Source organism: Rhinolophus sinicus, chromosome 6 (genome assembly GCF_057876585.1).
Source record: "Rhinolophus sinicus isolate RSI-liver-muscle chromosome 6, RSI-T2T, whole genome shotgun sequence".
NCBI classification, from domain to species: Eukaryota; Metazoa; Chordata; class Mammalia; order Chiroptera; family Rhinolophidae; genus Rhinolophus; species Rhinolophus sinicus.
The window spans coordinates 56,820,250-56,833,852 of record NC_142506.1 but is presented as its reverse complement, the minus strand read 5'-3'; the positions used below and the strand labels follow the sequence as shown (position 1 = coordinate 56,833,852).

General features: G+C 42.6%; 1 protein-coding gene across 5 annotated transcripts in view; it reads right to left on the bottom strand.

Moving 5' to 3' along the window:
* Nucleotides 1-13,603, bottom strand: part of TP53BP2 (tumor protein p53 binding protein 2) — a 136,223-nt gene that overhangs the window by 37,794 nt on the left and 84,826 nt on the right. The gene's annotated exons all lie outside the window — the stretch shown is intronic.

The window sequence follows — 13,603 nt, the reverse complement described above, 5'->3', positions numbered from 1 at the left end:
CGACCCTGAGGAGGGATCAAGGTAGTCACAGCTGAGGAACAGGAAGGTCACCGTAGAGGGAGCAAGGGGAAAGGATTACAGATTAGCGCAAAGAGTCTGGATCACACAAACCTTTATAGGCCATTGGTGCTCAAACCCTGGCATGGAGGGTGGTTCACCACAGATGCTAGCCCCCCCCCAGGGAGTCTCTGATTCAGTCCACGTGGGCAGGGGACTGAGAGTCTGCGTTTCTAACAAGCTGCATGCGATGCTGACACTGCCGCTCTGGACACCACCAGCTGAGAACCAGTGTTCTAAGGCCACAGCAAGGCGTTCGGATTTTAATCTAAGAGCCATGGGTGGCAAACCGTTAGAAACGGAAAGTAGATTAGTGGCTGCCAGGGGCTGGGGAGTGACTGCTAATGGGGTATAGGGCTTCTTTTTGAGGGGATGAAAATGTTCTGGAATCAGTGGTGATGATTCCATAACTTTGTGAATATACTAAAAACCTCTGAATTATACACTTTCCAGAGTAAATTTATACAGTATGTGAATTACATCACAGTGCAAAAAGCCTACTACATGCTTATTATGCGAGAGACAAAATCTCTTAAGGGAGGTAAGATTAACTCATGGAAAAATTAGAGAACAATTTAGCACTAAATTACACAAATGAGACTTGTAGTAAAATGGAAATTCAGAAATAAAAAAAAGTGATTTGAGATAGATGGAGGTTTCAGCAAAGAGGCATAAATTAATGGAAAGTGTAAAAAAAAATTATAGTAACCTTACTTCCAAAATGCCATCTTTCCCTGGCACTTTATATTTTCTAATAAAACACCACATTCCAAGACAATAAACATGACTGCCTTTGTGTCTTTCCCATACAGAAGCAAGCAAAACGGTTCCCTAAAGTTAACATCCCTGGGAGGCTGTTGTGAGAAACTTGATTATTCTCACTGACTTAAGCTGTAAAGGTGTTCCTGGGAACTTTTTGCTAAATTATTTTCATCATAAAGAGTACAGCAATAATCAGATCAAAACAACACCTCAGCCTTTAAAGATGTACCTGCATAGTACGCGGACAATAATTGCTGGGGCATCGGAAAATGCTCACAACATTTAGCAGAGTAGATGGTTTTCCTTCTCTTGGCAGAAGTGAATACCAATCAGCCTTTCTCAGTGACATTAAAACGGCTTTCCTACTTGTGAATCAGGAACTTCATTTTTTTAATGAACTACAGGAGAGGAGATCAACCAATAAATGATAGAGTAAACTAAAGAGCAGAAGATATAATTGAAGATCATATAAGATAATATAAATGATAAAACCTGGGGGGAATACATGTAAATTAAAACAATGAGGTACCACTTACAACTATTAAATTAGTTTTCAATGAAAAGATAAGCTCCAAAAGAAGTAAGATTGTAAAAAATGTGATTCACTCAACCACATGATGGTGACACACTTAAAACTCCTGACACGATGGTGATACATTGTTTAAAATCTCAATGTGATGGTGATACATTGTTTAAAATCTCAATGAGATGATGATACATTGTTTAAAACCCCATTTAGAAAGCAAAAGGAGTCATGTACCAAAAGCCATAAAGTGATGTATACCTCATAACCTTACTTGTGGGAATTTATCCCAAAGAAATAATTGAAATAAAGAAAAACTCTAACTGCCTGAAGATTTTCACTCCAGCGTTCGATCTATAAACAATAAGATGGAAAACTAAATATCCAGCAACATGGAAAAGTTAAGCATGAAAAAGTTAACACATTTGCTGGAAGAACTATGACCCAGCTACGTGTTAGAAAAATGGTAAGAGAAAGCTACGAGACAGAATAATATTAAATTGTAGGTTATCACCATTTAAAAAACACGTGCATATGAACTGACACAAATGAAATCAGTGGCATTAGGAGAGCAGGTATAGATGTCACTTTAAACAAATTTTAAATCTCAATGTTAATTTATTTTTACAATTTGAAAGTACATGAACATAATATAAACTGTGATAAAAGAATGTGAAAATATTTCATTAAAATGGTAAATGTGGTTATTATTTGCTTCTGCTTCTTAAAGTTATCAATCTGAAGAGACAGAAATTTCCGGGAAAGCTAAAACACTATGTTATCCTAAGTTGTGCCATGTAACCACCACACATTGTGTACGTGATTGATGCCCAAGTCGTGGCCAAATGAACACTCGCCCTTCCAAAATCCCAAAGTCACAGACAATTTTCATTGAAAAAGAATGGGATTTATTTTTAAGAATTCCATTTTTATAGGACATGTATTCACTGTAACTACAATGTTATGCGATTAATTAAGCATGACTTATTTTCAAAGAGGCACTATTTCAGATTAAAATTTGGAACACTTTTCCAAGAAGAAATTAAAATAAAAAACTGTCTAGGGCATTTATAAGAAAGTTACTTTTTGTCAGAGGCTAAAATTTCTTTAATTTAAAAAACCATGTGATGTTCCACAGAAAGAAAAAAGGAACCAAGAGTAGAAGATGTGCCTTGTCACCAAAAGGAAAGAAATTAAGCTTTGCAATAATACCTTCAAATCCCTTAGGTTCACCTAAGAGAAAAAAATCACAAGGGGGGGGAATGTCCTTTAGAGAAAAATGAACAATCTGCAAAAAGAGTGACATAAATCCTCCCCAAATCTTACAACTAACTGACAGGAGACTCGCTACAGCGACAGGCAGGTAATAATGCTAGAAATGAGATGAGAGAAAAGTCTGGGTGATTTTCTGTTTAATAATTCCTCTGTGGAGAGAGAAAGATAAACTATTATTACTTCACTTTCACATCGTGTTGCACCCTCATGAAGGAAGGTCCCAGGTTACTTTCTGGAGGAGGATGTGGCTCCCAGGCTTCCTATAACCGCAGTAAGAAAAACACCTCTTAACACTAGGACACGGAAAGGATATTTCATTAACAAATAGTAACATCCACCAAAGCATCTTTCATTCTCTCGCGTGCACACGGCCACACAGCCCAAGCAGGGCTTCCAGCACTGGACGGGTTAGAAATGAGACGCAGACCCTGCCAGTCGTCTGGGATTTTCGGCCTCCTGCTCCTCACAGACCTGGCTGTGGGCTCCAGTGGTCACTGCACACTGCTCATCTCGGCCCCCTCATTCAGACATGTTCCCCCCGGCTGTGGGGAGGCTGCACTCCTTCTACAGTGAGCGTGCTGCTCAGTCACCCCTGCCTGGGCGGCCCGTCCACGTCTCCCCAACAGCTAGGTGGGCAACCTGCAGTGTCTCTGTGGAGTCTCCCTGGGGGCTGGGACAGCTTTGGAGTCCTTCCCCTCAAAGGAACTCTCCAGCCTCCCTGATTGGGTCAATCCTCCCGTTACCAGAGGGTCACTGCTTACAGAGGCCTATTTAGACTTCTCCGGCCTGGACTTTACACCCAAAGCCATTAACTGCTCTTTAAATCTTCATCAATTACCATGAGTGGCGTCTACCAGTGTTCTGTTAGGGGTCGAAGCACAGTTTAGGGACTATGGTGACAGAAAAGCTTGTATTATTTGGGGCAGGGGGCAGAGACGGATAATCAATGAGCAAGTTATAGAAAGTGATGTGACAGAGAAAGAGGAAGGTGGCTAGTCGTGGTTAGGGGAAGCGTCTAGGGGGACAGACATTTGAAGGAGCAGTTGCTTGAAACGTCTGGGGGAAGACACTGCGTGTAAAGGCAATGAGACAGGAAGGGGCTCGGTCTGTTCCACGAGCAGAAAGCAAGCCAGGGGACCAGGAACACAGGCCCACACGGAGGGCAGAGAGGTAAACAGGGCAGGCTCACACAGGGCCTGTAGGTCGTGAAGGAGGCACGCGGCCTTGTGAGTAAGAGGAAAGTCACCAGTGTCGTTCTCGGGGTGTGGCCCCCAGACCAACCTGCCATCACCTGGGAACTTGTCAGAAACAGAAAGTCTCAGCGCCCCTGCCACCCACCCCGGCCCAGACCTCCTGAATCAGAAACCCTTCAGGTGGGGCCCAGCCTAACCACTGGGGTTTGAAAACCATTGCATTAGAGAAGTCGTAAGCAGCGATGTACCATAGAGCGAGGTTTCTGAGTAACGTGCTGTAAATAATGTACAGCATTTAGTTACCTAACTAGCAGATAAGTCATCCTAATGTGGCCAGCATGTAACAATTGAAATACCCCAATTAACCCAGTAACAACAGGAAACATCACAGGTTCACAAACACGACCATTTATCTTTGCATATTTGGAATTTCAAGGAATTTCCATTTAATTACAAGACATATTAAGCCTTAAAACTTATTTTAAAGTGTCCGCTCCAGTCACAGCCTCAAACCACCAAATGAGAAATCTAAGAAACCCACACTTTTCCTCACTCCTCTCCCTAGAGGAGCTCACCTGTCCCCTTCACCCTTTCCCTCGTCTTTTTAGAATCATTCAAGGAAACCATAAACCTGCCCCCAATCCCCTCAGTCTCCCCCCCACACACACATCTACACACACACACACACACACACACACAAACACACACGCCTCCAGCCAGAAGCCAACTTTCTCCACTCACACTGTAGTTGTTTGTATCCCGCTCTCCTCTGTCTTACTGGTCTATGAATTCCTTTAGGACAGACGTTTTGGTCCTTAAATGCTTCCTCCCAGTTTCTCTCCTCCCCCAAAAATGCTATCTCATGTCTCACACACAGCGAATCAGCAATATGTGTTTGCTCCACTGCACCAATCCTGTGCTTCGGAGATTCAAAATTCCACCAAGGAGAGAACGTTAACAGGAGACTACAGCACGACACAGTGTGTCATTAGCCATCAAGCAATGTTTACAAGCGAGCCTGTGGTGTCATTTCAGCGTGAGCTTTCTCAAAGCCAGAAAGTGTCCCAAATGAAGAAAACAAAACACTCTGCTTATTTGAGGATAATTTAAGAAATCTTTTCTTTCCTTTTCAACTATGCCTGAAGTTCGATTTGGATAGATTTCCAATTCTGAATATATCCTCCAAGACAACTCACTTTAGGATACTCTGCTTTCAATATCTATCATAAGCAACAAAGAAAAGCCCTAAAAATATACCCGTATATTTAACTAGTTAATCCCCACTCATACCCCAACATTTCTGTACGTTTAATGTTGGCGTGCTTTCTTCTAAAGCGAGTGTTGTTGTTTTGTGGGCGTGTGCCTTATTTTATATAAAGGAGCTGTTACATATTTCATTCCATTTTTCACTTTTATTCTCTAAGCACCATCCATGCTACCATGAGTACAAGCAATCCAGCGTTTCTAGTTCTTCCCTTTCTATCTCACACTTTACTGCGGACGTGCGCCTGCATTTTCAAAGATCTCACCGCTGTGAAAACCTTTAAGAAAGCTCCAAGGGCACTAAGGGGCATAAATGTAAATGGGTGAGAACTACCCTCACCAAAGAAAATTAAAAACAGGAACATTCATTCACCCCAACAGTATTTATGAAATCCCCACAGCGTGTCAAACACAGGGCTGAGCGCTAGAAACACTAAGATGAAAGACACGGTCCACACCCTCGGTGAGCACACAGAACAATGTGGGGACACTGCAAACAAACACACACCAGGTGAGTACTTCCGCGGGGAGGTCCACACCGCGACCAGTGAGACCAGGAAGAAACACTGCTCCCTTTCAAGGAGCACTTCTGAGCTGGAGACCGAAGGATGAGTAATAGGCAGGAAGAGGACCGTCCAGGCAGGAAACCACGGCGCGGAAAGGCCCCGCAGCGTGAGAAAACCTGGCAGGCGGTGGGACTACAACCCCGGCACTGCTGAAACGTGACAGAGGGAGCAGGGCTGGACGCGTAAGAAGGGACAGGTGATTCTCAAACCGCGAGCCACAGACGTGTTGCAAAAGCTTTCAGTGTCTAAAGCTTGTCACACACACACACACACACACACACACGGGAAAGTCAGGTGGCACACAGCAGGCCTTGGACAGCAACACACAACAGGGTACAACTTGCAGGAGCAAGCGGGACGCGTACCCTCCAGCCCCACAGCACTCCTAGTGCAGATTTCCTTGGGAGCATGTGTGAGGCGGTCAGCAGGCCTTCCTGAAATCAACACAGCTCCAAAGGAGGCCCAATGGCTAGTGGGGCGATGGATGATGCCCCCCACACCGTGAACCACTCGCTACTTACTTCCCTCTGCCCCACGGTGGGCGCCGTGTTTGAAATACTGACTTGGCTGGTGTCCTGAGACTTTCCGTCCCTCCCACTGTGAGGCTAAATATCTGGAATGGAAGGCTATCATTGACACCAAAACGCTAACATCCACCGGGGCCAGACAATAAGGACACTTTATATCTAGCTGGGGAGTTTACCTTCTATGCTGTAATTGAAGTCAGTCTGGAAGAGTTCTGGAGGAGAGGGAGACAGTCTGTGTCAGAAAGCCCGCCGCGGAAGTAGTGTGGTGAACGGGCCGGGCAGAGAACAGGAAAGGAAAGGATATAAATAAGGAGAGGATCCCAGCAGCCCAGGCAGGAGCCGGGCAAAGCAGAAGAGGAGCCCGGGGACTAATGAGCAGTGATGCAAGATATGGGGGAAATGGAGGAATGGAAGGAAAGAGGGGCAGCGCCCGGTCCGCTACTGAGAGCAACAAGCAAAACCTACCAGAGAAGGATCCCATCTACCATTTAATATAAAATGTTATCTAAAATAACCCTTTTCGGGAAATCAACAAATTACCCGAAAATGGCCCACATGTCACAAACGAGCTAGCAGTTATCACCTCCACTTTGTGGTGCAGACAAACACTAGCTTGAAGAGACCCTTCCTAGAAATGACGTCAGCTCTGCCTTGAATTTCCTAGATCACTGGCTACTCTGTATCTGTCAATAAAATGAAGGTATTACTGACTTTAAAAAAAATGGTCAAGGAACTTTTAGGTGAAAGCGTCAGAAACTTCCAGGCCGGTAGGGTCATGTGGTCGAAGTGTGGCTGGTGTAAAGCATTCTGAAGGCTATGACTTCCTTAGGAAACCTGGTGCCCCCTCCTCGGTTTCAAAGAACCCCAGTGACAGGAGGCTTCCTCTCAAGCCCTTCAGCGCTCCCCGATGACAGAAAAAGTTTGGTTTTCTTTAGTCCCACAGGAAGGAGTTTATGGATATGGGGTAATCTTCTTCCCAACCCTGAGTAGGTGCTACAGTTTCTGCTCTCACCCTTGGGGCTTCTGAAGGCTTAGAACACGTGACAAACTGTGTTCCCTGAGTTCACATCCAGTTCGCCTATCAGCTGGGCACGTGGTGTGATAAAGCAAAACTCTGATTCATCTGAGGTGGTTCTCTGCAGACTTTCCTACAGCAGGTGACGTAAGTCTTGCCTACGCGCCCCACGTCGCCTGCTTCTTTCGCTCTGAGACCCCCCCAATCCATCCTCCACACAGCAAGCAGGGTCTTTTCTAAGTCACATTATGTCCCTCTTACTGCGTCCAGCTCTCCCGGTAGCCACCACACCCCACCCGAGGCCGCCTAAGCTCTCTGCCCCGCCCATGAAAGCCCCTGTGCTGCCCTTCTCTTTACCTCAGCCCCTGCCACTCTCCCCTCTGCCCACTACGCCCCAGGCCCACCGGCCTCCACTGCATCTGCCAGGCCTTGGCTCCAGCCCCTAGGAAGTCTGCCTGCTTGCCATGCTCCACGCACAAACCCACCCAGGACCAGCTCCTTCCAGGCGTTCAGGGCTCAGTGGAACTGTCACTTCCATGGCCACCCAATCTAAACCAGCGGCACAGTCACATTATCCTACTGAAATCCCACTCTCAGGGGTCGTTTATTTCTCCCCCGTCCACGCCCTCCGCTAAGCTCCAGGAAAGGTGAGTTCTCTGAAAACTCTTATTCTTTCCTGGATCCACGGCACTTAGGGCAGTGCCTGGAAAGCAGTGGATGTTCACTAAGTGCTTGTTGAATGGGTGTTGTCCCCAAAAGACCATCCAAGAACAATCAACAGGTCAATGAGGAAGAATGAAGAGCGACAAGTTAATGAAATTTCATTCAAAATTAGTCCCCAGTTGATTTCCAATGAATTCATCTGACGAAACCGAATCCCGGTGCCTACTACACAGACAACCCTGAAGCAGTGCGGTCACTGTCACTCCCCTGCATCTCGAAGTGCCAGCAGCAGTGGGCATTCCTTCAGGTCCCTGCTGCACCCTTCAAGCCACTGGAAATGGCTGAAGAACGATGACGGCCATCTCCCAGCAGGTGCTGCGCGATTCCCTACACTCTGCGTCTCCCAACACAGCTATTTCCCGGATTCCTTCTTTCCTGCATCATCACCTTCAAGCCCTGTTTAAAGATGCCTTATAAAGAAAGATTATTCAACACCCCTCAAACAAAAGGTAATTACACCCCCTTTCTTTCCCCGCACACATGGCAGAGCTGAGATGTCTACGGAAGTATCAGAGGTAGAAAAACACAATGGTCCCTGAGCTGTTCCCACTGCACAGGGTGAGGTAATCACCACGCTATCATTCACAACTTGATAAGAGAACCATCTACCCGTCTTCTCATCCAGTGTGGATTTCAGTATGGAAAGATGTCTCTGCCTTCCTTTTCCTACTTCAAAAATAATTCTAGTTACGCTCTGCAAAGCAATATTTGAAGTTGTCATTAGCCATATCCACAATCTTGACCACTGTGTGTCCTGTCAAGTACAGAAAAATATTTTAATCTAGGCACTGCCATCTCAGAGCATTTGTTAGCAGGAAGGCTTGGATTCACATCTCGTTTTCTGCTGACTAGGAGCAAATTATCTGTTGATTGAGGATGAGAAGACTCACTTCCCAGGGCCACACAGGAACGAGATGGGACGACCGAGCTACATCACCGGGCAGCATTAGGAGGCACAGAAAGCGTTCTCGGGAGAAGCTTCCTCACCTTCCCCGGGCGGGAAATCATAACGCAGGGCTTACAACTGCACCGGTTTACACAGAAATGGTTCACTCCACTGTGGAGGGTCAGTAAACTGTCTCAACCACTTTTTCTTATTACCACTAGTAGTTTAAACTGTTATTTGTAATATTAGGTTGGTGCAAAAGTAATTGTGGTTTTTGCAATTATTTTTAAGCTTTTAAACCGCAGTTACTTTTGCACCAACCTAACAGTTTGTTCATTAAGGTTTGCTACTATCTTTCTGAATTTGTACCTTAGAACTTTTATTTGAAATGTTTCAAATTTAAGTAAAGTAGTAATAATCATAAATGTGTTTCTAAAACAATTGAAGTCTGCATTTCAAAAGTAAAAGCTCAGTATTTACTGGCAAATGAACATTTTCAATGAAAATCTGGTTCTCTTATCATCCAAATAAATCAATTGTTTTTGGATAAACTTTATGTTGAAAGAAGCTAAGTAACCACAGCTTCGGCGTCAGTGAAGCTACTTTTCCTGCACACAATGTAATTACACTTAGATTTTGCATTTCTTTGATAATTTTCTTTTGACAAGACAACATAGAAAGTGCTTTAAGAATCACTGCCTCCTGAATACTCAGTATTCTCCCCTAGTGAGAAGGAAAATTTTAATGTCTCACCTACCATTCCATCATGAGATACATTTCATACCCCATCTGTCATCCATGCTTTCTTTTCTCAATTACCTCTGATTACAGAACAATGTTCTGTTCAGTACCCAGCATACCATCAAAAAAACAAGTATTTTAATGTTTAACTCGGGGAGGAGCTGACAAGAGCACTCTGGAGTCCTGAACTCTCATATCCCACTCTTCTTCTTCAAGAAACTCAGGAGAGGGTTATGATACATACAGCAAGTCATAACAACGTGTACTGGTATGTAGTTACCCAATCTGAGCTGAAAAGAGGCTGGACAACATATGAGCCTTGAGAAGGCTCAGTGTTCAACTAGCTTTGCAAAACTTTTTAAGGAGTGCCACGCACTATGGTAGATTACCGGGAGATAAAGGTCTACAGTATTCCTTAAAAGCTCCAGAAAAGAGAGGTTCTGTTTTATTGTTTTGACTGTCTGCTGCTGGGGTGCAGGAGACATGAAGAGGGGGAGAAAGAGTTCTTCCTAGAAGCAGAGTCTGAATACAACCCTCCATGCCCTTTCCAGATAAATAAACTCTAAGTTCATTTTTAAATGATAAGCAGGTGTACACTTCTGCTAAGTTGCTTCAAAGTCTAAATCTGGTTTCTCTGAAACAGATAAAAATACAGAAAATTTTAAATGCTTTTTGGCTTTTAATTAATATAGCAGAAGTCACAAGGCGAACTTCACTACAGCACATGAAATGGAAGATACTTTGCACATGTTTTTAAATAGATGATTTGGTTAGCAGCCTTTGAGAATCACAATTCTATAGAGAACCTACCTTAAATGTTACTCTGAAATAAAACCTAAGCTAACTTGCTACATTACTACTCAACCACAAAAAAGAATTCTTTCAGCACATGGTATATAGTCATATAAATACAATATTCCAAGGCTTGAAACCTTTTGAAAACTTTTTAATTTTAAAACACAATTTCCGTTTGGAAAATATGTACAAATAAAACCAGACTTTTACAGGAAAATAATACAACTATTTAAGCAGAAGTTAAGCTGTTGGTCTGTGTTGCTGAACAAGTTGCCCAGTTACCTTTAGAAACCTACCTTGTTTCCCTTAAAATAAGACCTAACCAGACAATCAGTTCTAATGAGTCTTTTGGAGAAAAAATTAATATAAGACCCGATCTTATTTTACTATAATATATGACCGGATCTAATCTAGTCTAATCTAACATAATATAATAACCGATCTTATTTTACTATAAGTAAGTAAGTAAATACTTATAGTAAAATAAGACCGGGTCTTATATTGATTTTTGCTCCAAACGACGCATCAGAGCTGACTGTCCAGCCAGGTCTTATTTTCGGGGAAACACGGTATAATTTCATTTCAGAGTATTCATGGAAATGTGAAGCTGCAAATACACGATGCAAAGGTAAAGTTGTTTGTGCTACTTGGTCAAACTGACTGCACTGTCAACACGGGGCCACTAGGCACATAATTAAAATTAAATAACTCTAAATTTCAGTTCCTCAGTCCCATGAGTCACATTTCAAGTGCAGTAGTGTCAGGTGGCTACCATACTGGACAGCACAGACAACATTTCCATCACAGCTGGACATAAATGCCACATAGACGACATCCACTGAGACACAGGCAAATTCAAGGTCTCTGGCCCCCCATGTGGCCCCGCAGAATGCTGTCTGGTTTTGTGTGGAGGCTTTTTCCGTTTACCATTTCAGCAGCAGGCAAACACAGGAAATTTTATGAAACCATATCTAAAAAGAACAGTAAAGGCTTTTAGAGTTAGCTAAGCTCTTTCATAAAAATATTTGACTATGACACTTCGCAAAATGAAAGGAACAAAAAAAATCTGATATAATTTTAAACAGCTGAGAAATTTTGCTTTTAATAATTATTTCCTTTTATTTGATAATCAAATATGAGAGTAACTCACTAAAAAGCCATACTCGCAAACTGCAAATAAACTCTTCTTTAATGAAGACAATAAGGTGTCAAGTATTAGATGGATCAGTTTCTCCTCGCCAAGTTGTGGAAATATCACAGAAGCAGCGATACTGACTCTGGCAGGTATCTGAAAACGCGTGTAATCAGCACACCCATTTCTGCAGCACCCCATCATTACCTCTACCGTGATTCTCAGCTCTGTACTTATTTTTAGTTAGTCTACTAAACTGCATCTTCCCCATCTAGTTTTGGGTCCAATTATCACTTCATGTCCCACATGAAAGAAAATCACTTGATTCTCTACCATTTGGTGAGAACATACACGAACACAACTTATTTGCACATTTTTAATATAATGCAGTCTAAATAGCAAACTGTTATCTTGAGAATGCCTTTAAAAGGAAACCAAAGAATACACGCTTAATGCCACAGAACTGTACACTTAAAAAATGGCTAAAATGGTCATTTTTAAAATATGTTCATTTCATCACAACAAAAAAGCATATCAAGGCAACTGTCTACATTCTGTGACTGTCCATTTTTTCGTATTAATTATAATGCTTTTCCTAATAAGTTGGTTAGAATTTCTCAGAGTAATACATTCAAAACCTCACTTAATGCTGGACTAAAAATCCCTATTAAAAGCTAAAGATGAGAAATACATTTAAGAAAATAGTCTTATTTTCAAGTACCCAAATGATTACAGGATAAAGACATATACAACGTGAGGTTACTAAATAAACATGTTTCATATGTTTATGTATCACCAGGATAAGAATCTCCAGTTTAACCAATATTGCAAATTCAGGAGGAGAAGCTCTTACTTAAGCAACTATTCCAGACTAGGCACTGTTCTCATTGCTTCATAAACACTAACTCTAATCCTGACAACCCTAAGGGTTCCATATTATTATCATCCCCATTTTACAGATAATGAAACTGAGGAACAAATCATTAAAAAAGAAAAAACGCCTATGGTCACAGAGGTAGTAGCTGGGCAAATACTGGGCATTAGTTGGGCTTCAAAGCTGGTACGCATGCCACCACACCACACTGCCAATCTGTTAAGATTCTACTCTGACATCAGTAAAACCATACTGCTAAATTAAACATAGTCTCAAGAGCTACCTAACTTTTTAAAAATAAATTCTAATGATCTGGCATGCAGGAGAAGGAGAAAAATGTTCACAAGTGTTAAGAAAACCCAAAGGATACCCTGACATGAAACTGATCTTTAAGGAAGAAATCATATTGCAACAACCAACACTTGATGGCTTACTCCTATTTTTAGGAAAAATTCACAATCTGCAAAAGTTATTTCAAGACAAAGAAATGTAAATCCCAGGAATAAAAATTTTAACAGCAAAATCCTTCACCCTTGTCCACTGCCCGCATTTATTACTGGGCATTCATATCACAAACCTAACTTCATAACCAGGTATTATAACCTAAAATAGGATGCATACTGCTATTAACACTTTCAAATGTCTTGACTCCTGACAGGACAAAATATCCCAAACCATCTAAACTCAATTATGAATGCCAATGAATTCAGTTTGTCCCATACATGGAAGTTTAGGACGCTCTCCCATGACACAAGTAGGGGACCAAGGGACAGAATATTATACTCCGTGTCTGTGACTGCAAATAAATATAAAATGCGTCGTCACCTCAATCCACAGATTGTATAAAAGAAAAATTGTTTCTGTTTCAACAAACGAAGCCCTGAGAAAACATCGGATGACTGCAAGATGATCCGGCTTTCAGGGGGAGAGGTGCAAAGGACAACTTAACTTCCTCGAGGAAACACGCTATCAAGTCTGCCTGAGCCACTGCAGTCTGGAATTCCAGGTTCTGCGACCGTTGAAGGAAATCAACATTTCAAGTCTCAAACCTGCTGCACACCTGTGGCCTGCTGGCCACGTCCGAAGCCCGCGGAGCCCAGGAAGAACTCACTAATCCTCTCAGGGGTCTGGCGATGGGAAACAGCGCGAAGTCAGGCACAGACGTTTTGCTGCGATTAAAAACTCCGCAATTGCATTTCCTAAAACCAGTTTTCCAGAAAAGGATAGAGCGGCTTGGCTGCTATAGCAAATAATCAAGATCGAAATGCAAT